General features: G+C 43.2%; 1 protein-coding gene across 2 annotated transcripts in view; it reads left to right on the top strand.

Moving 5' to 3' along the window:
- The window catches only part of pak5 (p21 protein (Cdc42/Rac)-activated kinase 5), an 80,830-nt gene that overhangs the window by 43,851 nt on the left and 18,500 nt on the right, over nucleotides 1-18,479 (top strand). The window lies entirely within an intron of this gene.

Genomic DNA, 18,479 nt, shown 5'->3' on the forward strand with positions numbered 1-18,479 from the left:
GCCGGTTGACAGTTCTGAGGACAGCTTGCGTTGTCTTGTGTTGCAGTGGCGGAGAATGAGCTCTCAGCAGAGGTACTTGCGAACGCGCACATTCGTCACATCCTCTTGTTTCCCGGGAAAACCGGCCCGTGTGCTTGACATAAAAATCATCCACCAGGTTGTTCGGGCCAACGGAGGTCTCAACTTATCAGTCCCTCTACTATCCCTTCACACATTGGCTATAAAAAATGATATTTGATTGATGAAGACATGTCAAATCTCACATATAGTCCCTTTAATTTAGCAATCCACAACAGGGCGTGGTTTCCTGTGATTGACAGGAAGCTACTGTTGCGACCGGTACCCCAGGATAGGGATGTGGCAATACATGTACATGTTCTGTTCCAAAAAACAAAAACAAGATGGCGACGCCCTTTCTTTAAAGATAAAGTATTATATTAAGGGACATTGATGCTTTGGGCAAATAAACATCCCCCTGATGGAGTGAAGACACAGCTGGTTGAGGTGGTGGCGGCGAAGGGGGTGAAGGCTGAAGATCTGGATGGATGTGCTGTGGAGCAGGGTGGAAGGACCCCTGGGTGCTGAATGTGATGTGGGGGGAATGTGGTGGAGGAGGGTCACATCAATTTGGCTGAAATGACAAGTGACAGCGGCAGAGAGGGACGGCTTTAGACTGTGACAGCGATGAGATGATTGATTGACAAAGGTCGCGGTGAAGTGTGATTGGTTTAAATGAAGGAGTGAAAGTCGGCTGATGAGCGCGGAGGGGAGAGAGAGTAAATCTGAGCGAGCATGAGGGAGTCTCATTTCTACTTTTACCCAAATGCATGTTTTATTAGAAGCAATTTAAATTCCTTTCTTGATCCCTGTGTTATCCATCAGCCCTCGAGACGTGGACATCAGCGTCAGTAAGCCAGTTAGAGAAGGAAAAATAGCCTACGAGGATTTCATGATTTCAGAGACCAACTTAAAGCTGATTCCTCGTAATGCTACTGTCCTTGCAGAAGAGAGATGTTCACGTTCACATATAAAACATGAACCAGGAGGGATCATGCGCATCATGTTATAAGGTCTCCTTAATACCTCCTCTCCTCTTCAAATAACACGCTCCTCTCCTGGATTGTATCTCCTGATATCTGAATGCCTCTTATTATTCCCTCAAAAAGGTTATTTATGAGCAGCAGAGCACTTTGTATCGCCTCCTGAGGTCGTCCATTTTCAGATTTAATTAGTGTGACACATCCAGTATGGCTTCATGATAATGGAAGTTAATGTAATAGTAGTTTAATGGCTTCAGTGGATCCACAGGTTTGCAACAACTTAATCAGATAAGTGTTATGATGAATGGAGACGTTTGAAGGCGGCTGTAACAAAATCAGACATGTGAGATTAATATAACAGACAGAATGGGTGCAAGAATATTAAAGCTGCCTCTCTGCATTTACAGTGCTTAAGTGTATTTGTTCAAATGGACTTGTTTGGCCTAGGGATGCACGATATTGGATTTTTTGCCGATATCTGATATGCCGATATTTTACAACTCGTTTAGCCGATTACCGATACCGATATTTTTTTCCCGCACACTTAATTGCAGAGATCATCAACTCTCTTCTGTATTGGAATTAGCGTACAGCATAATGGTGATACTCTTATCACATTTGTTACAACGGTCGGGGTGACGGGTCTTGAGATGGTTAATCAAGTTTGTAGTGTTGAAAGACTTTGCCTTGGCTCCTCCTCGCATCACCGAAGCTGAGCAGTCATTGCAAATAGCAGTTTTGTTTTCTATTTCGGACACTTTGAAAAACTTCCACACCACGGACATTTTGGCTTCTAACTCTCTCATGCTACAGGTAGACACACGTGACGTCATCACGCTGCGCTGCACAGGTCTTCTTCACGCCGGGGACATTGCGCCGAGGTCGGGCATTTAATCAAGTATGCAGCAGCCCATTATTTTATCGGTTAATTATATCGCCGACACGCCGATATCCGATCATTTTTAAGCCAATATCGGCCGGAACCGATAACGTGCCGATAATATCGTGCATCCCTACTTTTTACTGTTGGATTAACAAACAGGAGCTGCCCAGAAAGCAGTCTTTTTGGGGTTGGTCCGAGGCATACAACCCAAATAAAATACATTTTAATTTGCAGTTGTAGCATGACAAAATATGTCAAGATTTTAGATACACTTGAGAGTGCGAGTACGACGTGCAGGGTGCGAACATCAGTGGTCTGCGTCAGAACTTACATGCACTTTGGTTCAAAGACAGATCAGATATGTTAATAGTTATATTCTTAGTTAGCTGCAGGTGGATGCTGGGGGTAGTGGTGGCGGGGCTGAAAGTGCAGTAGTGGTACAGGGCTATGGAAGCCCTTAGCAGACATGCATCCATACATTTTATTTACTCAATTTTACCATCATAACGAGTTATTTCAGTTGTTTTCTCTACTTATTTTTCTCGTTGTCTCGGGAAAACAAAGCTCCCATTATAACGGGATATTTTTCCACAGATCTAGAAAACAAAACAACAGGCTGGTCACTGTGACAATACAGACCACGACATGCCATGCTGCCATTGCCCACACTAGTGAAGGAAGTTAAGCCTTCTTCTATGTTCGTTTTGTGCTTTTTCAACTCGAGATAACGAGATGAATAAGTTAAGATGTCAGAAAACGACCGGAAGTTAAGGAAAAAGAGTAAATAAAATGTATGGATGCATGTCCGCTCAGGGCTTCCGTACAGAGCAGAAGGAGAGACCGCAAATCTTGCAGCTTAAATAGACCGCCAAACTGGTGTTTGTCCGATGATCGCGGAGAATGACACACATCAAGTGTGCAATCAGTGCAGCTCGAGTTGCCTGCCTGAACTACTTCGCAGGTGTTGCTCCATTTGTAAAGACTTTCTTAGATATATTAAAAGCAGCATTAATACAAAAGGCAACACACACAGTAACCCACATGGTAATCAACTTTTTGATTCTAAATCAGTTTAACAAAAGCCACATATAACGTACTAAATATCTTTAGAAAATGTGCGTAGTTAAGGGTCAAAAGAGGAAGAAGAAATTGCCTTCATGACTGCAGATCATACATCTTCTTCTCCTCGGCCGACCTTTCCTTCCTCTCCGTCTGTTTCTGATTTCTTCCATTACCCAAAATGCCCACTGACAGCCTCCAGAGTGCTGCCTAAACTTCCTGCATTGTGCTGTGGGTTACATGTGCTGTAGGTAGTGTAGGTGGAGAGAGCTCGCTGGTATTTTAGGTAGCTGAACATCTCTGTGCTGTCAAACCCATTATATAGCTGCTCTGAAAATATTACATCATACCGGAGGAAGAAAGCAACAAAATGCGCCCGGGATCGTCGAGTACATCGCCTGTAGCTGATTTTTAAACATGTTTAGTGTGTATTGTGGCTTTTGAGGAACCACATGCTGAGTGTTTTTGTGTCATATAGCATAACATTGAGTCTTTTTATGTGGAAATTAATGCAGAAAAGCCTCCAAGATATTCATGTTTTGACATATTGGCTGTCTGAGTGTGTGTTACAGAGACAAAGGAGAGGACTGGCACAGTGAGAGGCACGTGACAATGGGCATGACACGCGGGGTGATAACTGGTATAGCTCTACTACTGTAAATGTCAGTGGGTCAGTAATAGCAGAGCACAGGCAGACCCCCACCTTCCCCCACCAGCTCTTTGGCAGGTGACAGAAGCGGAAACATGATCATTCGGGGGGGGATAGCTTCTGCAGAGGGCCAGACTTCCAGTCCATCCGGTCTGGTCGTAGCTGCAGCCGGGCCAGAGTCGACTTGTTATGGCAGGGGGTCGAGGAGCTGCAGAGACCGGGGCCGGAGCGAGCAGGAGGGCCGAGAGAGGGCCGAGGGAGACGGGGAGGCCGAGGCAGGTGGAGACAGAGGAGGCGGTGGTGTTTAAAGCCCGGGCGCAGACGATTCATAAACAGTTACAGGTGGGGTGTTTGAGTGTTTCTGTGTCTGCCGAGCCAAGACCGCATGCTGGTATGCTGGCGATGCAGATTTTGTGTGTGCAACAAGTGTCTGCTCTCCCTGCCAGCAGTTTGCAGCACTTAGTGAACACATATTAGAGCAAACAGTGATGTTGCAGGTAGCTGCTCCATTCAGCATTTGCTGTTTTTTCTGCTGACACTGCACGGATTTAAAAAGGTCACATTTTTGACTGTTTTTAAAACCGGCTTCTGTTTTTGTTGCATTTTTAACACTAAACTGTGACACGCCATAAATTACAGCCGCACAGAGCGCTGCTTGTTTCCTCATGTTTCCAGAGACCGTGCAGGTTTGTGCTCCGAGCGAGAGTTATTTCTGTAGCTTTGCTGGGTTTGCTGTATGTATACATATGGAAACAGAGCTGAGAGCGAGATACTGTTTCTGATTGAACAGGGTCACCCAGTCCTTGCTCCAGGGGCAGAAATGCAAACCTGTGTCTTTATTGGAAAGGGAAGTGTGCTATTATAGTTCTGACATGTGCACGCAGAGAGCTGCTAATTTGAGGAGGCGTTTTATTGCAGCGGGATTTAATGATATTGGGTGAGCTCCAAGACAGGGAAGTGTCCGGACTGAGAATGAATGAGGGCTAGACGAGCGCTCAGGTCCAGAATCTCTAACGTCTCCTCTCGTTAAAAGTTCTTATAACCTAAAAGCCTGTCAGATTTTTTACCTTGTGGATGGACAATTTAAAAGAGCATCAAACGGGACTACTTTCTTTCTTTATTATAGAACACACGCACGCTTAAACTACAGTATTTCTTTGTGCTCTTTCCTGTCATGCACATTCATTCAGCTTCTTAATAGACAGAGAGGAAAGTTGGACGCTGTGATCGATGTGCGTTTAATTTGGAGTTAGATTTGAATTTGACTCCGAGTGTGTTACATCCCCTCTTACATTGATCGAGGATTAAATTGGTCAAAGCAGAAATAGACTTGAAGGAAAAATAACTCCTGATTGATGTGTGTCTGTGCGGGCGTGCGCCCTCTGCGCGCGCACACAAACAGACAGAGAGAGCATCTGTCTTTCTTGGCACTGAGCTGAAGTGGATGGCATTGATTTAGACCTCTCTCATTCCTTCCTCCACTCTGCTCCTCCTCCTCCTTCGCTTTCCCACTTTGTCTCCTTCTCTCGCGGCTGCCATTCACAGTCACACTCTGCAAATCACCTCTCGCGGAGGCTTTCGGAGCCGCAGTCGGCGGGGGAATTTTGGCTTTCAGCAGCACGCGTCGTTCTCTGCCAGGGCGGCTCAAAATGTCCTGGCTAACAACCATCCTTCAGTATCTGAATGTGGGTTTCTTTTTTTTTTGGAAGAACATTTAGGCTGTGAATTTTAAATAGGGAGGGATTGTTGCAGGGAAACTGATTTGAGATGACTGGAGTGTCATACTTTAAAAGTAAAAGTTTGTAATGGACATGAAGAGCTCTCCAATGTCTTAATCAGGAACTGCAGGGTGACTTAAAACATCCAGATCTTTTTGGACACATGAAAACTTTGTGCCTTGCAGAGTTTAATTAAAAGTGCTGCTTTTTGTTCCTTTATAACTCCAGTGTGGATATTCCTCTTCTATTGAAGAGGACAGGAGTATTTGAAAACCTGTATAATCACTGTGCACAAGCTCGTGTTTCAAAATGACATAAGAGATTATTTGAATTCTTTGTTTCTCACTCTGCAGATGCTACTGTACACTGTATGTGTTTGAAGTAATTGTATGATTGGACCTGCAGTATCCTCATGTGGCCAGAGAGTAAACTACAACTCTCAGTTTTTCAACTCATACTCGTCACTTTTCATTGTAGAAAGATACTGGAGGAAAATCACATTTTTGGTTAATCTATCGACATTTTAGTTGAGGCTGTTGTTTATTATTTAATTTCCCTCATCTTACTATCATTAAATCTGAAAGATTCATGTGAGGGGCTGTGCCAGGCAGGAAAACTCAAAAGAAAAGACAATAAAAACACTATAAAAAAATATTTTCATACAACAATAATCTTGGCCTTACAGTTTAATATTAAAGATCACATTTAAGGCAGTCTCTTTTTTTCAGATGTAACACAGGCTGAAAAATGTCAGAGTTAAGTTGCATGACTTGACTTAACCTTTGTCATAAGATAGACTGCTGAAGATAACTATTACCACTGCGCTCAATGCAATATGGTTGTTTCATTTTTATTTATAAGCAAGAATTAAAAGATGTCCAAGCTGTAGAAATGTTAGCTAACTCTTAGCTAGCTTTGCTTGGATGCTTACCGCAGAACCTTTAGGGCCTGTGTCCACTAACAGCCTTTTCTGTGCTGGCTCAATTTCAGAGCGCTTCTCACCGACGCTTACTGTTGCTAGGCTACGAAAGTCGTATGGCAGCACGTTCGCTTCCCTATGTAGTGACCGTTAAGTCTGTTTTAAATCGCTCTTTATGCTTAATATTTGCTTTTATTCACGGAAATTTTACAAAGACAACATTCAAACTATGTAAAGGAACTGTGTCCTCGCATTAGCACCAGCACAAGACCTGGAAATTGTACCCTCGAAAAAAACGTTATGTTCCTTAATCGGGGAAATTAACATACACATCATTTTAAGTCACGCTTATTTAACTGACAATGTGCTGGTTGAGATATGAAATCAAATTCTTGATTTTGATTGGCCGATGACAGAGAAGTGACACTGACGAGCGTGTTGGTATTCCAAAAGTTGAACTCCGAGGATGTTTTTGTGCTTACGACGTTGAGCACTGAAAACGCTGAACTGCATTGGTTTGGTTTAGAAAATAGGCGCTGCTGCAAAAAACCTTGTTAGTGGACACAGGCCCTTAATGCTTTCATATATTTTTAAAGAACTATTAGCAACCTTTTACCACAGTCAGTGACAGACTAAAGCCTCTTTCCCACTGGTCAAAAAACCCACTAATACCCAGCTTTTTTGCTTAATGGGACAGGTTTCAATCAGCATTCAAACCCCGGTCAGATGACTCTGCAGTAGACCAAGGGTACACAAAACCTGTGTCGACACGCTAATCTCCATCCCCTTTCCAGCGTGATTCTTTGCTCCGTTGGTAACTAAGCTACAAATTCCTCCCGTCTCCATCCATCGTTACAAATTTGTTGGCGCCGAGTTTGATAAACAGATTGAATGGGTAATAGATACAATAAAGACCTCACCACCGTAACATCTTCACTGTTTACTAACCCTGTCCCAGGCGCGTTTGTGACGTCAGACGGTGACGCAGCAGAAAAGAGGCCGACAGGAGGATGCTCGGCATCTATAAGCAGGTCTTCCCGGGTCTGAGAAACCCGCGTCAATACGCTTATTTCGGTGGGAAAGGAGTATAAGAGTCTGCTATCATGCAGCATCACTGTGAGGCTAGCTAACATACAAGCTAACAATTACAGTGCTAGCATGCTGACGTTTAGCAGGTAAAAGTTGACGTGTTGCCTTTTTTGGCACAAAGTACATTAAGATATTGTGCGGTTACATCTCTCACGTTCATAATATTACACACCTTCGGTCTCTTTTCTGATGTGACCTTGACAGTTGCAGATGTAAGCTGGAGGATGAAAGTGTGAGTGAGTCGAAGTGAGAGGAGAACAGACACCAGGAGAGCGCTGTAATGAGTGAGGAAGGAGTACAAAGTGAGGATGAATGAGGATGGTAGGCGTGTTGATGTGACGGGTTTCAGATTAATGAACGCTGCTGTGTGTAATTAATCTAAAGCGGGCAGCTGTCTGTTTATCTGTCTCAGGGTTGACAAGAAGATAACTGAGGGACATTTAATTGATCCCTTCTTCTTCTTGCTCTCTGTCTCCTCTCCTCTCTCTTCTTTAGATCAGAAAGTTTCACCGACAGTGACAGACTCTGTTGGAAACTCCTCAAAGAGTAGTCCTGTTTAGATCACATAATTCATCACAGTTTTGCAGGGTTTTTTTGTTATATTTTCCGGATATGTCTGCCGGCTGTGTTTGTGAACCACCCTCAGCTTGCCTATGCTTAGAGGGATGGAAAAAAAAGAGAAGGGTGTCCAGGCTTTGCTGCACTAATGTGCTTAAGGTCGGGGATTTGCTCCGACTGTATGTTTGTATTTCATTATGCCTCCACCACTAATCCATTTTGCTGGAAACCGTCCCTCGCTCATTGCGTAGCACCCTGTGTGACTCGTGGATCCTGGAGCTTGTTGTTGAGGCTCTGCCCAGGCTGAGGTCAAAGGTCACTGGGTCACGCCGGTCTGAGCTGCCGGGCGGGGAGCTGTGGGGGTCGGAAGGATCACGTCAGAGGAGGGAAGTATAGCTATAAATAATCACTAGCTTGTGTGAGGGGGCTCCACTGTCTCACTTCAGCAGCATTATATACATAAACACACAATACATTAATGTGTGCTACACAAACTGAGATGTGCACACTGAAGTAATTATATCAAGCAGACTCTCGTCTCCTATACTTATTTTTATCTGACAACCTGTTAGGTATCAGTGGGCCATAAGCTCAGTCACCATTGTGTTACCTCATTTGGTGATAGATAGTGATTAAACAGACATTTATTTACATGAAAAACTTCTAGGTTTTTACTTTAAGAGAGCTTCAGAGGTCTCTTAAGACAGAATGGAGCTATAGACACACTCCATACTTTAGAAGCGTATGAGCTAGACCTGTTTCCACATTGCACTGTACCTGCACTAAACCCATGGCGCAGTGACAGGAGGAAACTTTTTTGGCCTGGCATTACAATGGCTTCATTCCCAAAGAAAACGCCACATAAAACATCAAAGGGGTGTAAATGACTTCAGGATAGAAGACATAATGCATGCTTTATTGTGCTATCCAAATCTCTGTCAAATCTCTTGCAGCTTACTAGCTTGGAGGTTATATTTGTTTCGCTACCGACAGAGTTTTTGAAACCATAAACACACACACAGCTGAAGGTGGGAGTCCATCTGAAATATAGGGCCAAAGCTTTTACGTTAAACTCTTGGCTCAGTGGTAGAGTCAGGCGTCTTTCAATCAGAAGGTTGATGGTTCAATCCCCAGCTCCCTCAGTCTACATGTCAAGGTGTCTTTGTGTGTGTGTGTGTGTGTGTGTGTGTGTGTGTGTGAATGTGTCATGTAGTGTAAAAGCAGTTTTGAGTGGTCGCAAGACTAGAAAAGCGCTATACAAGTACAGTCCATTTACTTTTTATATACAGTCTTTGACTTAGACTTCTCTCCCATTAACAAGACCTTAAAAAACATGTTGAAAAATCTTCATAAAGCTGTCCTCTTGCATGTTACAATACGCTGAAGCAGATACACAGGTTAAAGTTAGGGTCAATTTTAAGGACAATTTCTTTCACTTATAAAACATACCAGCCCCGTTGTACTTCAGGCTGAGAACTGATACATATTTCACTAACAGTAAGCCTTTTATATTCCTCCTTTTAATGCTCTTGTTGGAGGCAAATGCTTCTATACTTCCCTTACCCCACTGTTTATGCATAAAGCCATGCCTAAACATGTACAAACAAACATTGTAATTGGCTTAATCAGAATAATTTTTAATTCAGCTTTCATTATTCTGCAGAACATGATGGTATCTACCTCTTCAGTGAAACCCTGAGTGTTCAGCCTCTCCTGTTGAGATGATGGTTATTAAACACAGTAACTAACAGGCAGCAGGATGGCCCGAGGAAACAGGTCAGCTCACAGCCTATTAATCATGGAAATGCTCCAAAATCCCTCCTTGAATAATCCTGTTCATGTTTGCAGAGACCTCATCTGTAGTTCTCTTAATAACACGTCAGGAAATCAGTGAAACTGTTCTATTAAATCCTCGCTGAGTAACACAGGTGGGTCAGCCTGTCAGCCTGCGTGCTGATCCGAGGTCATATTCGACCGAGGTCAGGATTAGTCGTCGTAATTATTGAGTGAGATTCAAGATACGTGTCTCAGAGAATCAGATTAGCAGAGGCCTCGCTGCGCTTTGTCCCTTAATCAGTGAAATTAACAGCCACATCATTTTAAGTCATGCTTATTTAACTGACAATGTGCTGGTTGAGATCTGAAATACTGAGTCTGACCAGCAGAGGGCAGCAGAGCACAAGACACTTCCTGCTTCTCCAACATCACTGCAGACGTGAGCTAAACTTTCTGTTTCATTGAGATATTGTTTAACACTTAAACATTTTGTGATTGCTTTAGTAAAAATTACATTCATGATCGTGAAACTGAATTAACAATCTCCTTCTTGCTCAACTTAAACTTGTTTTTTAATATAAAGCTGGAAGTATTCAATAATTTTCTTGTACTAACAAATCCATTTTAAGAAGAAGCATAAATTGATCCCTCTAACTAGTATGATGTTTTTTTGTGAAAGCCTAATGCATCTTTTTCTGCCATGAATACAAGCAGACCAAATGTGCGTTAATCCGCAGCGTAAAATAGTCCCCATACAAATGCACTCATAACTGTTTTTTAAGTAAGTGTTGCAAAGAACTACAGTGCCCATCTAACAGGCTGTTTATTCTGGACACTGGCTGATCAACAGTGCACTGATTTGTCACGTTTTGTTTTATTTTATTTTTTTAATATTAAACTTTATTGAACAATTATTATACAAACAATACAGACAAGTGCTGCTAAGATTACTACAGGAAGAGGAAAAGTGTAATATATCTTCAAATTTAAATTAAATAAATAATGAAAGAATAAACCAAAATGCAGGTCCGGGACACAGGTCACTCCTCCCCAAGACTTTCACCACTGTTCTGTTCTGTTACTTTTTTAATTATCTATTAACTTGAGATTTTTGATTTATACAATATAAAAATACAGTGAAATTTCGGGGTCCCTTTTTCGATCCTACATTTATCACTATAAAATGTACCATATAATATCATTAAGTTAAAGCTCCTGTGAGTTTTTTGCTGGTTATGAAACAGATTGAAATTAATTCTGATGACTCCATATGAGCTACAAAAGCAAACTAGACCATCTTCTATGTAGTTATTTTTAATGCCTGAAACTGCTGGTGGGGGGTAGGTGTCAGACGAAGCGATTAACTGCACGCTGCCTATGTTTACATTTTCCAGGGCAAACATTTAAAGTGAGTGATACATGTGACTGTTAAAGAAATACTTTTTTTCTTAGAAACCACCACTTAAGCATATACAGGACAAAATCAGCAAAGAGGGGCCCCAAAATCAACACAAACCAAAAGTTCCTCACAGGAGCTTTAATATTTAATTCAATGTTATATTTATCATGTTCGAAATACATAATGGCATTTCTACATTCACTAATAATGTTATTTTTACATTTACACGACATATATCCCATCATTTTAGCGGACTCATCACATGTTTTGGACACTGCAAGAAGGAGATAATGTCACTTCCTGTGTCCACTATGTGGCTCTATAGTACACACAAACACACTAAACATGCTTTATGTTGCTTTGCGTCATGAGTTGACCACACAGTTCAAGTTTCATTGAAACTTTACTCATCAAACAACTTCCTCTTACCAGAATGTGGTGCAATGATTTTGCTGAGTATTGGCATGTTGATACCATAGACTGTATAAAAAGATGGACAACATGACAGCTCCCTGAAAGTGAAGCCAAAACATTTTGAGCGCCCCCTGCTGACTGGCTGCAGTGTAGGTCATAAAGCCCGCCTCCTCCATGTTAACAGTTGGGACATGAGTCAAACTATAAAATCAAAATACACGCCCAATAAATTTTTCTCAAACATGGTTTCTGTCATTATAGCTAGTTATTATCATGCTGATTCCCGTCCAAGTGTTCATTTTTCTGACAAGTTTATTTTTAATGAGTTATTTGATGCTGTCAAAATGATGATTGACAGCTCTGTTGACAAATACGGCTCCTGCAGCCGATCAGTTCTGGGTGAGCAGAGCGGAGGACGATCCGCGAGTGGAAAAGTATCTAAAACAATCATTACAGTCATTAAAGTTTCCATACCTGTGAACGTTAACCTCAGACCAACACAGAGAAGCTGTTCTGCTGTTAAACACGCCGGTGTGCGGGATCCTTGATGTTTTTTCAGTAAGTTAAGTGTGTGTTTGGGTTAGCGGAAGTGGCTACGGCCGCTTCACTCGCCGATCTCTACTGCGCAGTCTCTGGCTCCGTATGATGTCACCAACGCAAGATGGTAGCGCCTATCACAGGGGCTATTTTGGCATCAATTTCGTACAATGGGAGCAGATGGAGACACGTTGTCTATCTATATATACAGTCATTGGTTGATACCTTTAGTCCAGGACTTTTATCAAACGTGATGATGTGGGGCAGACTGGACGTTTTATGTTTGAAAAGTCAGTCAGAAAATATATAGACATAGACATAGTTCAAAAACCCTGATCAGACACAATGCTGATATTTACATATTATAGATGATTTCATTGAAGTCATTATATACCACCTCTTCATTAGAAGTATATGTAGTAAGAATAGGTTTAAAGAATTACTTTGAATACATCATGCTGGCCATGGTGGTGACATGAGGTTGAATAGCTGAGTTAAAACAATTGGACACAGCAGCCTGAGCAGCTTGCTGCTGTTACCTCTTTCTTCCAGCAGAGGGAGCTAGAGGATAACGACACGTTAATCTCACTACTTACCTGAATCATGTGAGATAATCTGTCTAAATCCGTGTTCTGTTTGCTGTGGATTCATGTCTGTTGTTACAGATATGAGTGCTTGTCTCGTACACTGTCACCCACATCAGAGAGGCGGTAACAACACACCACCTAGCCATTATTGTCCGTCTTTAATTGATGGATGTTTGATTTTATATGAACACCTTCACTCTTTAATGGTTCTGTATTAGATCCTTTATTAATGACGAGTTTAGCTCATCCTTTTGGAGCCTCTCAGAGGAGCCGCGAGTCGTCTCTCTGTCTGCTGATGTTATCGCTCTCAGACGGCCGTGCAGAAGCTTCTGTTCACAGATCGCTCACTGAAGCAGAAGGATGCTGCACTTCAGGAGCAGCAGTCGTAGTAGAAGTGTGTGCTGACCATTTTGTGTGTGTGCGTGTGTGGATGAAAAACCACGCGCGGTTGTGCTCTGCAGTGAGAGTCGTGACCGAGAGAATCACAGAGTAGTGACACAGCCTGAGATTTGAAAAAGGAATATAAATACTTCTGTTGTACTGATGGACGCAAAATAGTAAATGACAGCATGTAAGCGAGCGTGTTGCAGTCAGAAAGCATCGTTTCTGTGTGCTTGTGTTTGGCAGGACTGAGAGTTGAGAGTGGGTGTATTGAGTAGGCGATGTTCTGCAGTGTGTGTGTGTGTGCGCGTGTGTGTGTGTGTGTGTGTGTGTGAGAGGCAGGGACAGAGACAGTGGGGGTGTGGTAGGTGACGAGCTTCCATGTGTGACTAAAGACTCTCGAATGGGAGGAGTTACACATCTGCCCCTGTTGTGCATGTGTGTTTTGCATGTGTGTATCTTTTATAATGTTTTAGGCTGTATAATGAATGTATGTGTGTGTGTATGTGTGTGTGTGTGTGTGTGTGTGTGAGTATACAGAAGGGTAGTTCCCATCCTCTGTGTAGGCCATGCAGGTTCAGGTAAGCAAATCTCCACACACATCAGTGGACCGAAAGAGGCAACAGCCAACCGTCCGTTATCTATGCCGCTTATCCTGTACAGGGTCGCGGGGGGCTGGAGCCTGTCCCAGCTGCAAGAGGCAACAGATTGACAGAAATTAGTCAGGACTGTTGATAATCAATAAGTAATTTATAAAGCATTAAATGGATATATTTTGACTGTCGGTTTAACAGAAGGAGAATAGTTCAAAGAGGTCACCTGGGGTCCTAGGAAACTGATTGGCATGTTCACGTTTTTAACATTTAACAGACAAAACCTTTAAAGGGGGGGTATTAGGCTAAAGTCACTACCTGTGGAGTAGCTTGGCCCTCATACAGCCTCTGCCTGAAACGACTCTGTCAGCTCTGTCCCTTTAAGAAACCCCGCCCCTACAAGCCCGCTTCCTTCTGATTTGCCAGCTCTCTGAAGCCTGTTGAGGCTGCACTTTGTGACGTCACAAAGTGCAGCGTGTAGAAAAAACTGTGTGAAACCTGGCGTTCACAGCAGCCTGCAGACTGAGCTGAGAAGCCTGGGGATTACTCCAACATACTTTCACCTACAGGTTTGAAACTTCACTCACGTTTAGTCTGGACATCCAACATTGTAACATTATATATGTCTTTAAATGTGAAACAGCATAATACACCCTCTTTAAAATAGTCGACACATTACAGGCTCACAAGAAAGTGCATCAGGAATACAACACCGTGTGACGCAGGACAGGAGGCAACACCCCTAATTTTTGTGGCGAGTCCGATTTAGTTTTTTACACCGAAGTACTTATATATTATATTTAAATAAGCGTGTTAAAGAACATAAAGTACTTGTCAACCCTAAAGTCGACCTAAAAAGAGCACATTACTGTCCAAACATTATCTCAAAAATGTTCTGAAAAGAAGAAAATGGTCCATTTTTCAGTTAAAGCACCCACTTGGAAACTCCCTCCTCCCACACTGTATCCAACCTTTTTCTGTAACTTTACAAAACTGACTATCCGACATTCACACCCAGTGATTGGCTGGCTGTAACTGAACTTTTCTCACAGACTTCTCTCTCTCTTTTTATGTAATGACCAGAGTGCAACACCATTAAGGTCTTCCAGTAGAGACGCCATATTTAAACCATCACGTCCCCCCTCTCTATGATAGTCTGTTTATCACTCTGCCTCGTGGCTGTTAAAAAACATCTATAGATACTTCTTTTTTGGCCGTGGTCCAAAAGCACATCACACAGACTAGATCTGAGCGAGCTTAACCTCTGACTCTAACAGACTTGAACTTAATTAAAATATAAAATCAGGCTAAATTAAACTGACAAATGGGAATAATTCTGCTTTTAAAGAAGTTTCATTAGTGGCAGATTCCTCACTAAAAAGCAGCTTCAGAAGCACAATCAAATGAAACAGCAGTGCAGAGGAGCCCTGCAGCAGAGGAGCCTCCTCCTCCTCCTCGGCCCCTCAGCTGTCCCGGGACCCTGCTGGCCACTGAAGCGCAGCCTCCAAACCGGGGTTCTAGCGAGGAGTCACGAGAAGGGCAAGCTCATTAATTATCTCTCCCTCTCTTCCTCCCTCCATCCTCCCATCACACCCTCCCTTCATTACCAGCAAGGTTAATCCTCCCTTATCTCCCAATGAGCCTCATTTTTCACTGCTCCCGTTCCACGACACTCCCTCCCTCCCTCCCTCCTTCCCTCGCCCCCCCCGTCCATCCTCCTTTTCTTCTGCTGCTTCTCAGAGTTTCTCCTTCTGCTTCTGTTTTTTTGCGTCACTCCTCCCTCACATACTCTTCATTTCCTCCCTCCTCTATCATCCGTCACTTTCCTATTTCCTCCTTACTTTTCCTCCCCTCCCCTACTCCTCCTCTCTCCTGTGCTTACCTTGAACGGGGCCGTGGCGAGTGGAGAGAGTAGATCTATTACAGCTTATCACTAAAGGACAGGCCAACGCCGCGCGCCGGTGAAATATGGTCGCTGTCACCGCCGCCGCCCAACACGACCCGTGCACAGGCTGTAAGGACGGGGTTAAGAAGAGGAGAGCGAGGAGAAGGAGGGAGGGGGAACGGAAACCAGTATCAGCCCCTTAATTCGAATTAATGGGGAGATTCTCAAGCCTGATGCCGAACGTTTGACAGTGATTTGGCACACAATTAACCTTGTCTCCCTCTCCCCTCTGCACCCTCCTCACCTCCTCAGTCTCAGCCGCCGCCTTGTGTTTCTCCGGCTCTCCCTCCACCCGCTGTACCTGTCATGCTCCCCGACACGCTCCTATTGATTATGAACCAAATGTGGATGATGATGTTTTATTAGATAACTGACACTCCCGACTGTTGTACGCCAATTGAATTAGCTCCGAATCACCAGCGTCCACGCAGCGTAACATGATGTGACTCGACCTCGCAAAAAATAGTCTATTAGCGGCCCTTTAACGACCTCAATCTGCCACTTTTTTAATGTGGAAGTTTTAAGGAAAATGCAGCTCGAGGAGCAGACCCCTGTGCTTTTGTTCCTGACTTGTTTTTCACGTCAGCCCGACTCCGCTCTGCGTGCTGCAACATCTGTCCGGAGCGTGATGGATTTCCACTCACCGACCTGTTTAAAAGACCATCCGTCCCGCAGCCTATATCCTCTCAGCTCCGCTTTACTCACTGCTTTTATAGGCCGCTTCACCTTGGGGTTCCAGGTCACGGCACCAAACAGCCTATAAGTTTCAAACAGAGGCGAGCTACTGGAGTGTAAAAGAGGGAGAGGGGAGAAGGTACGCACCGAGTGAAGGAATAGAAGGGAGAGATGATGTGTGAAAGAAGCAGGCATGGTAATAGTGAAGGCTTTATTTTAGTCTGAAACAACTGCAGTCAGCTCTGTAGAAGAGGCAACAAAAAAGAAATCCCACTTGATAAAAAGAACTACAAACATGGCTGCAAATGCACCGCTTCTGGACACTTAAACGAATGATAAAGCTCAAATTCTAGGAGCTATGTGCTGTTTGTCTGCAGATACTTTAGTCTGTAAGAAACTGTAAGAAACACGTCACTCAACCAAAGCAGCTAGTTTAGGCTGTTTATTAGCATCAGGGCTAACTAGCTTGAAATTCCAAGACTCCAAAGTCAGGATAACTCTGTCCAAGTTGGGTAAATGCAGCTTTTTTTAGTTTAAACATGATTTTTATGTAGTCTGTATTCACACACAGCATACAAAAATGCAGCAAGTTAAAGATATAAATCTCAAAGATTTCAGTTTTGTTCTCTGTGGCGGCACCTAGTGGCGATAAACAGTAATTGCAGGAGCACACTTCCCAATTCAACCAGACGCCCACAGTTGGGCATAGTAGATTACTGTTTACTCGCAACACTTGCAGAGACCGGAAAAGCAGCCGCTTAGCTCCGCCTACCTTCTCTGGCAGACCAACCACTGCTGGGTGATGGAAAACGCGTCACTAACTGGGTGCTGCCGCTGTTTTTTTTTGCGGAAGTCGCACCAGACACCCAGTCCATAATAATACTATATACTGCAAATGTAAAGGCTTTCATCAGTGGGCCATAGGCTCAATCACCATTGTGCTACCTTATTCGGTGATTTAACAGACGTTTATTTAAATGAAAATCTTCAAGATTGTTACTTTAAATGCTACAATCCTGTAGCTACAATGCTTAAAGTACAATGCTAACGAGCTGATTTTAAGAGGGATGCTGACATTATCTCAGTAGTACAGACAGGTACATTCAAGGTAATTAGAATATCATCGGTGTTTAGTCATAAAACCAAAGCACACATATACTGACGCTACATGGTAAGTCAGATAAACACCACAGAAAGAAAAACGGATCCTCAAGGGACCTTTAATGTTTGTGGAAGATAAAAAAAAACAAGATGGGGTGCCGGTTTAGCTCATTAAAGCGCACGTCCCATTTACAGAAGCGCAGTCCTCGAGGCAGCGGCCTTGGGTTCGACTCCCACATTTCCGACTCTATCCACTGTCCTGTCTGATGAAGGCAAAATGCCAAAAAAAGAAGGAAAACAATGGTCGGTATATTTCCCTCATAACCACAAATGTCTGCTTTGTGATGGCACTACAAGAAAAGTTTAAGGAACCGCAAAGCTATTGGGACTCTCTGGACTATGCAAACTAAACAAACTATTACGGCAATCCATCCAATATGTTGAGATTTTTCTGTTTTGACAAGAGTGCTTGAACAGAAGTCCAACATTGCAATCTCTGGAGCAACGCCACAAACATGACTCAAAGTGTTTAACGATGTGGAAGAATCAGGCACAAAGAGAGAGACTTGATTTTACTGAAGAGTCCTTGATCAACACCTCTGTCAGAAATGTATTTTAGGCAAAACTCAAACCCTCTTAGACGGGTCAAAGGAAAAAAGAGACTCTTTGATAGTCAGGGATAACACTGTTTTTGATAACTGGTAGCCTGCTTGATCCTCAGTGCTTTAGAAAAACCAGATGAGAGGATGTAAGTGTGGCAGTTTGCAGGTATCTAAGTGAAGGAGTCTTGATGTATCTCGGTGTCAGCACAATGTTGCTGAGAGACGATGATTATCCGGCTTTTCTGATGCTCAGCCGCAGCAGCACATGTGACACGGACAAACCACAGCGGAGACGAGTATGACAGTTAAGTGACAGACAGCGAGGCGTGAGCGCTGTCAGACGCTGTCAAAGAACCTGCTGATGTGACACTGTCAGGTCCGAGGGTACGGTTCAGCAAGAGGTCGAAAAGACTAACGAGGGAAATGATGCAGAGGGGTTATTGTTTAAAGCTAAACTAGCTGGGATGTTGACTGGATGGATTTAATACTTGAGCTACTTAGAGGCTGGAAAGCACCCCTGAATACCAGTGAGATCTCCCAAAATAGCATTTTAC

Source organism: Semicossyphus pulcher, unplaced genomic scaffold (assembly GCF_022749685.1).
Source record: "Semicossyphus pulcher isolate SPU_LCO1_2020_fin unplaced genomic scaffold, fSemPul1.0.p SCAF_11, whole genome shotgun sequence".
Taxonomy (NCBI): domain Eukaryota; kingdom Metazoa; phylum Chordata; class Actinopteri; order Labriformes; family Labridae; genus Semicossyphus; species Semicossyphus pulcher.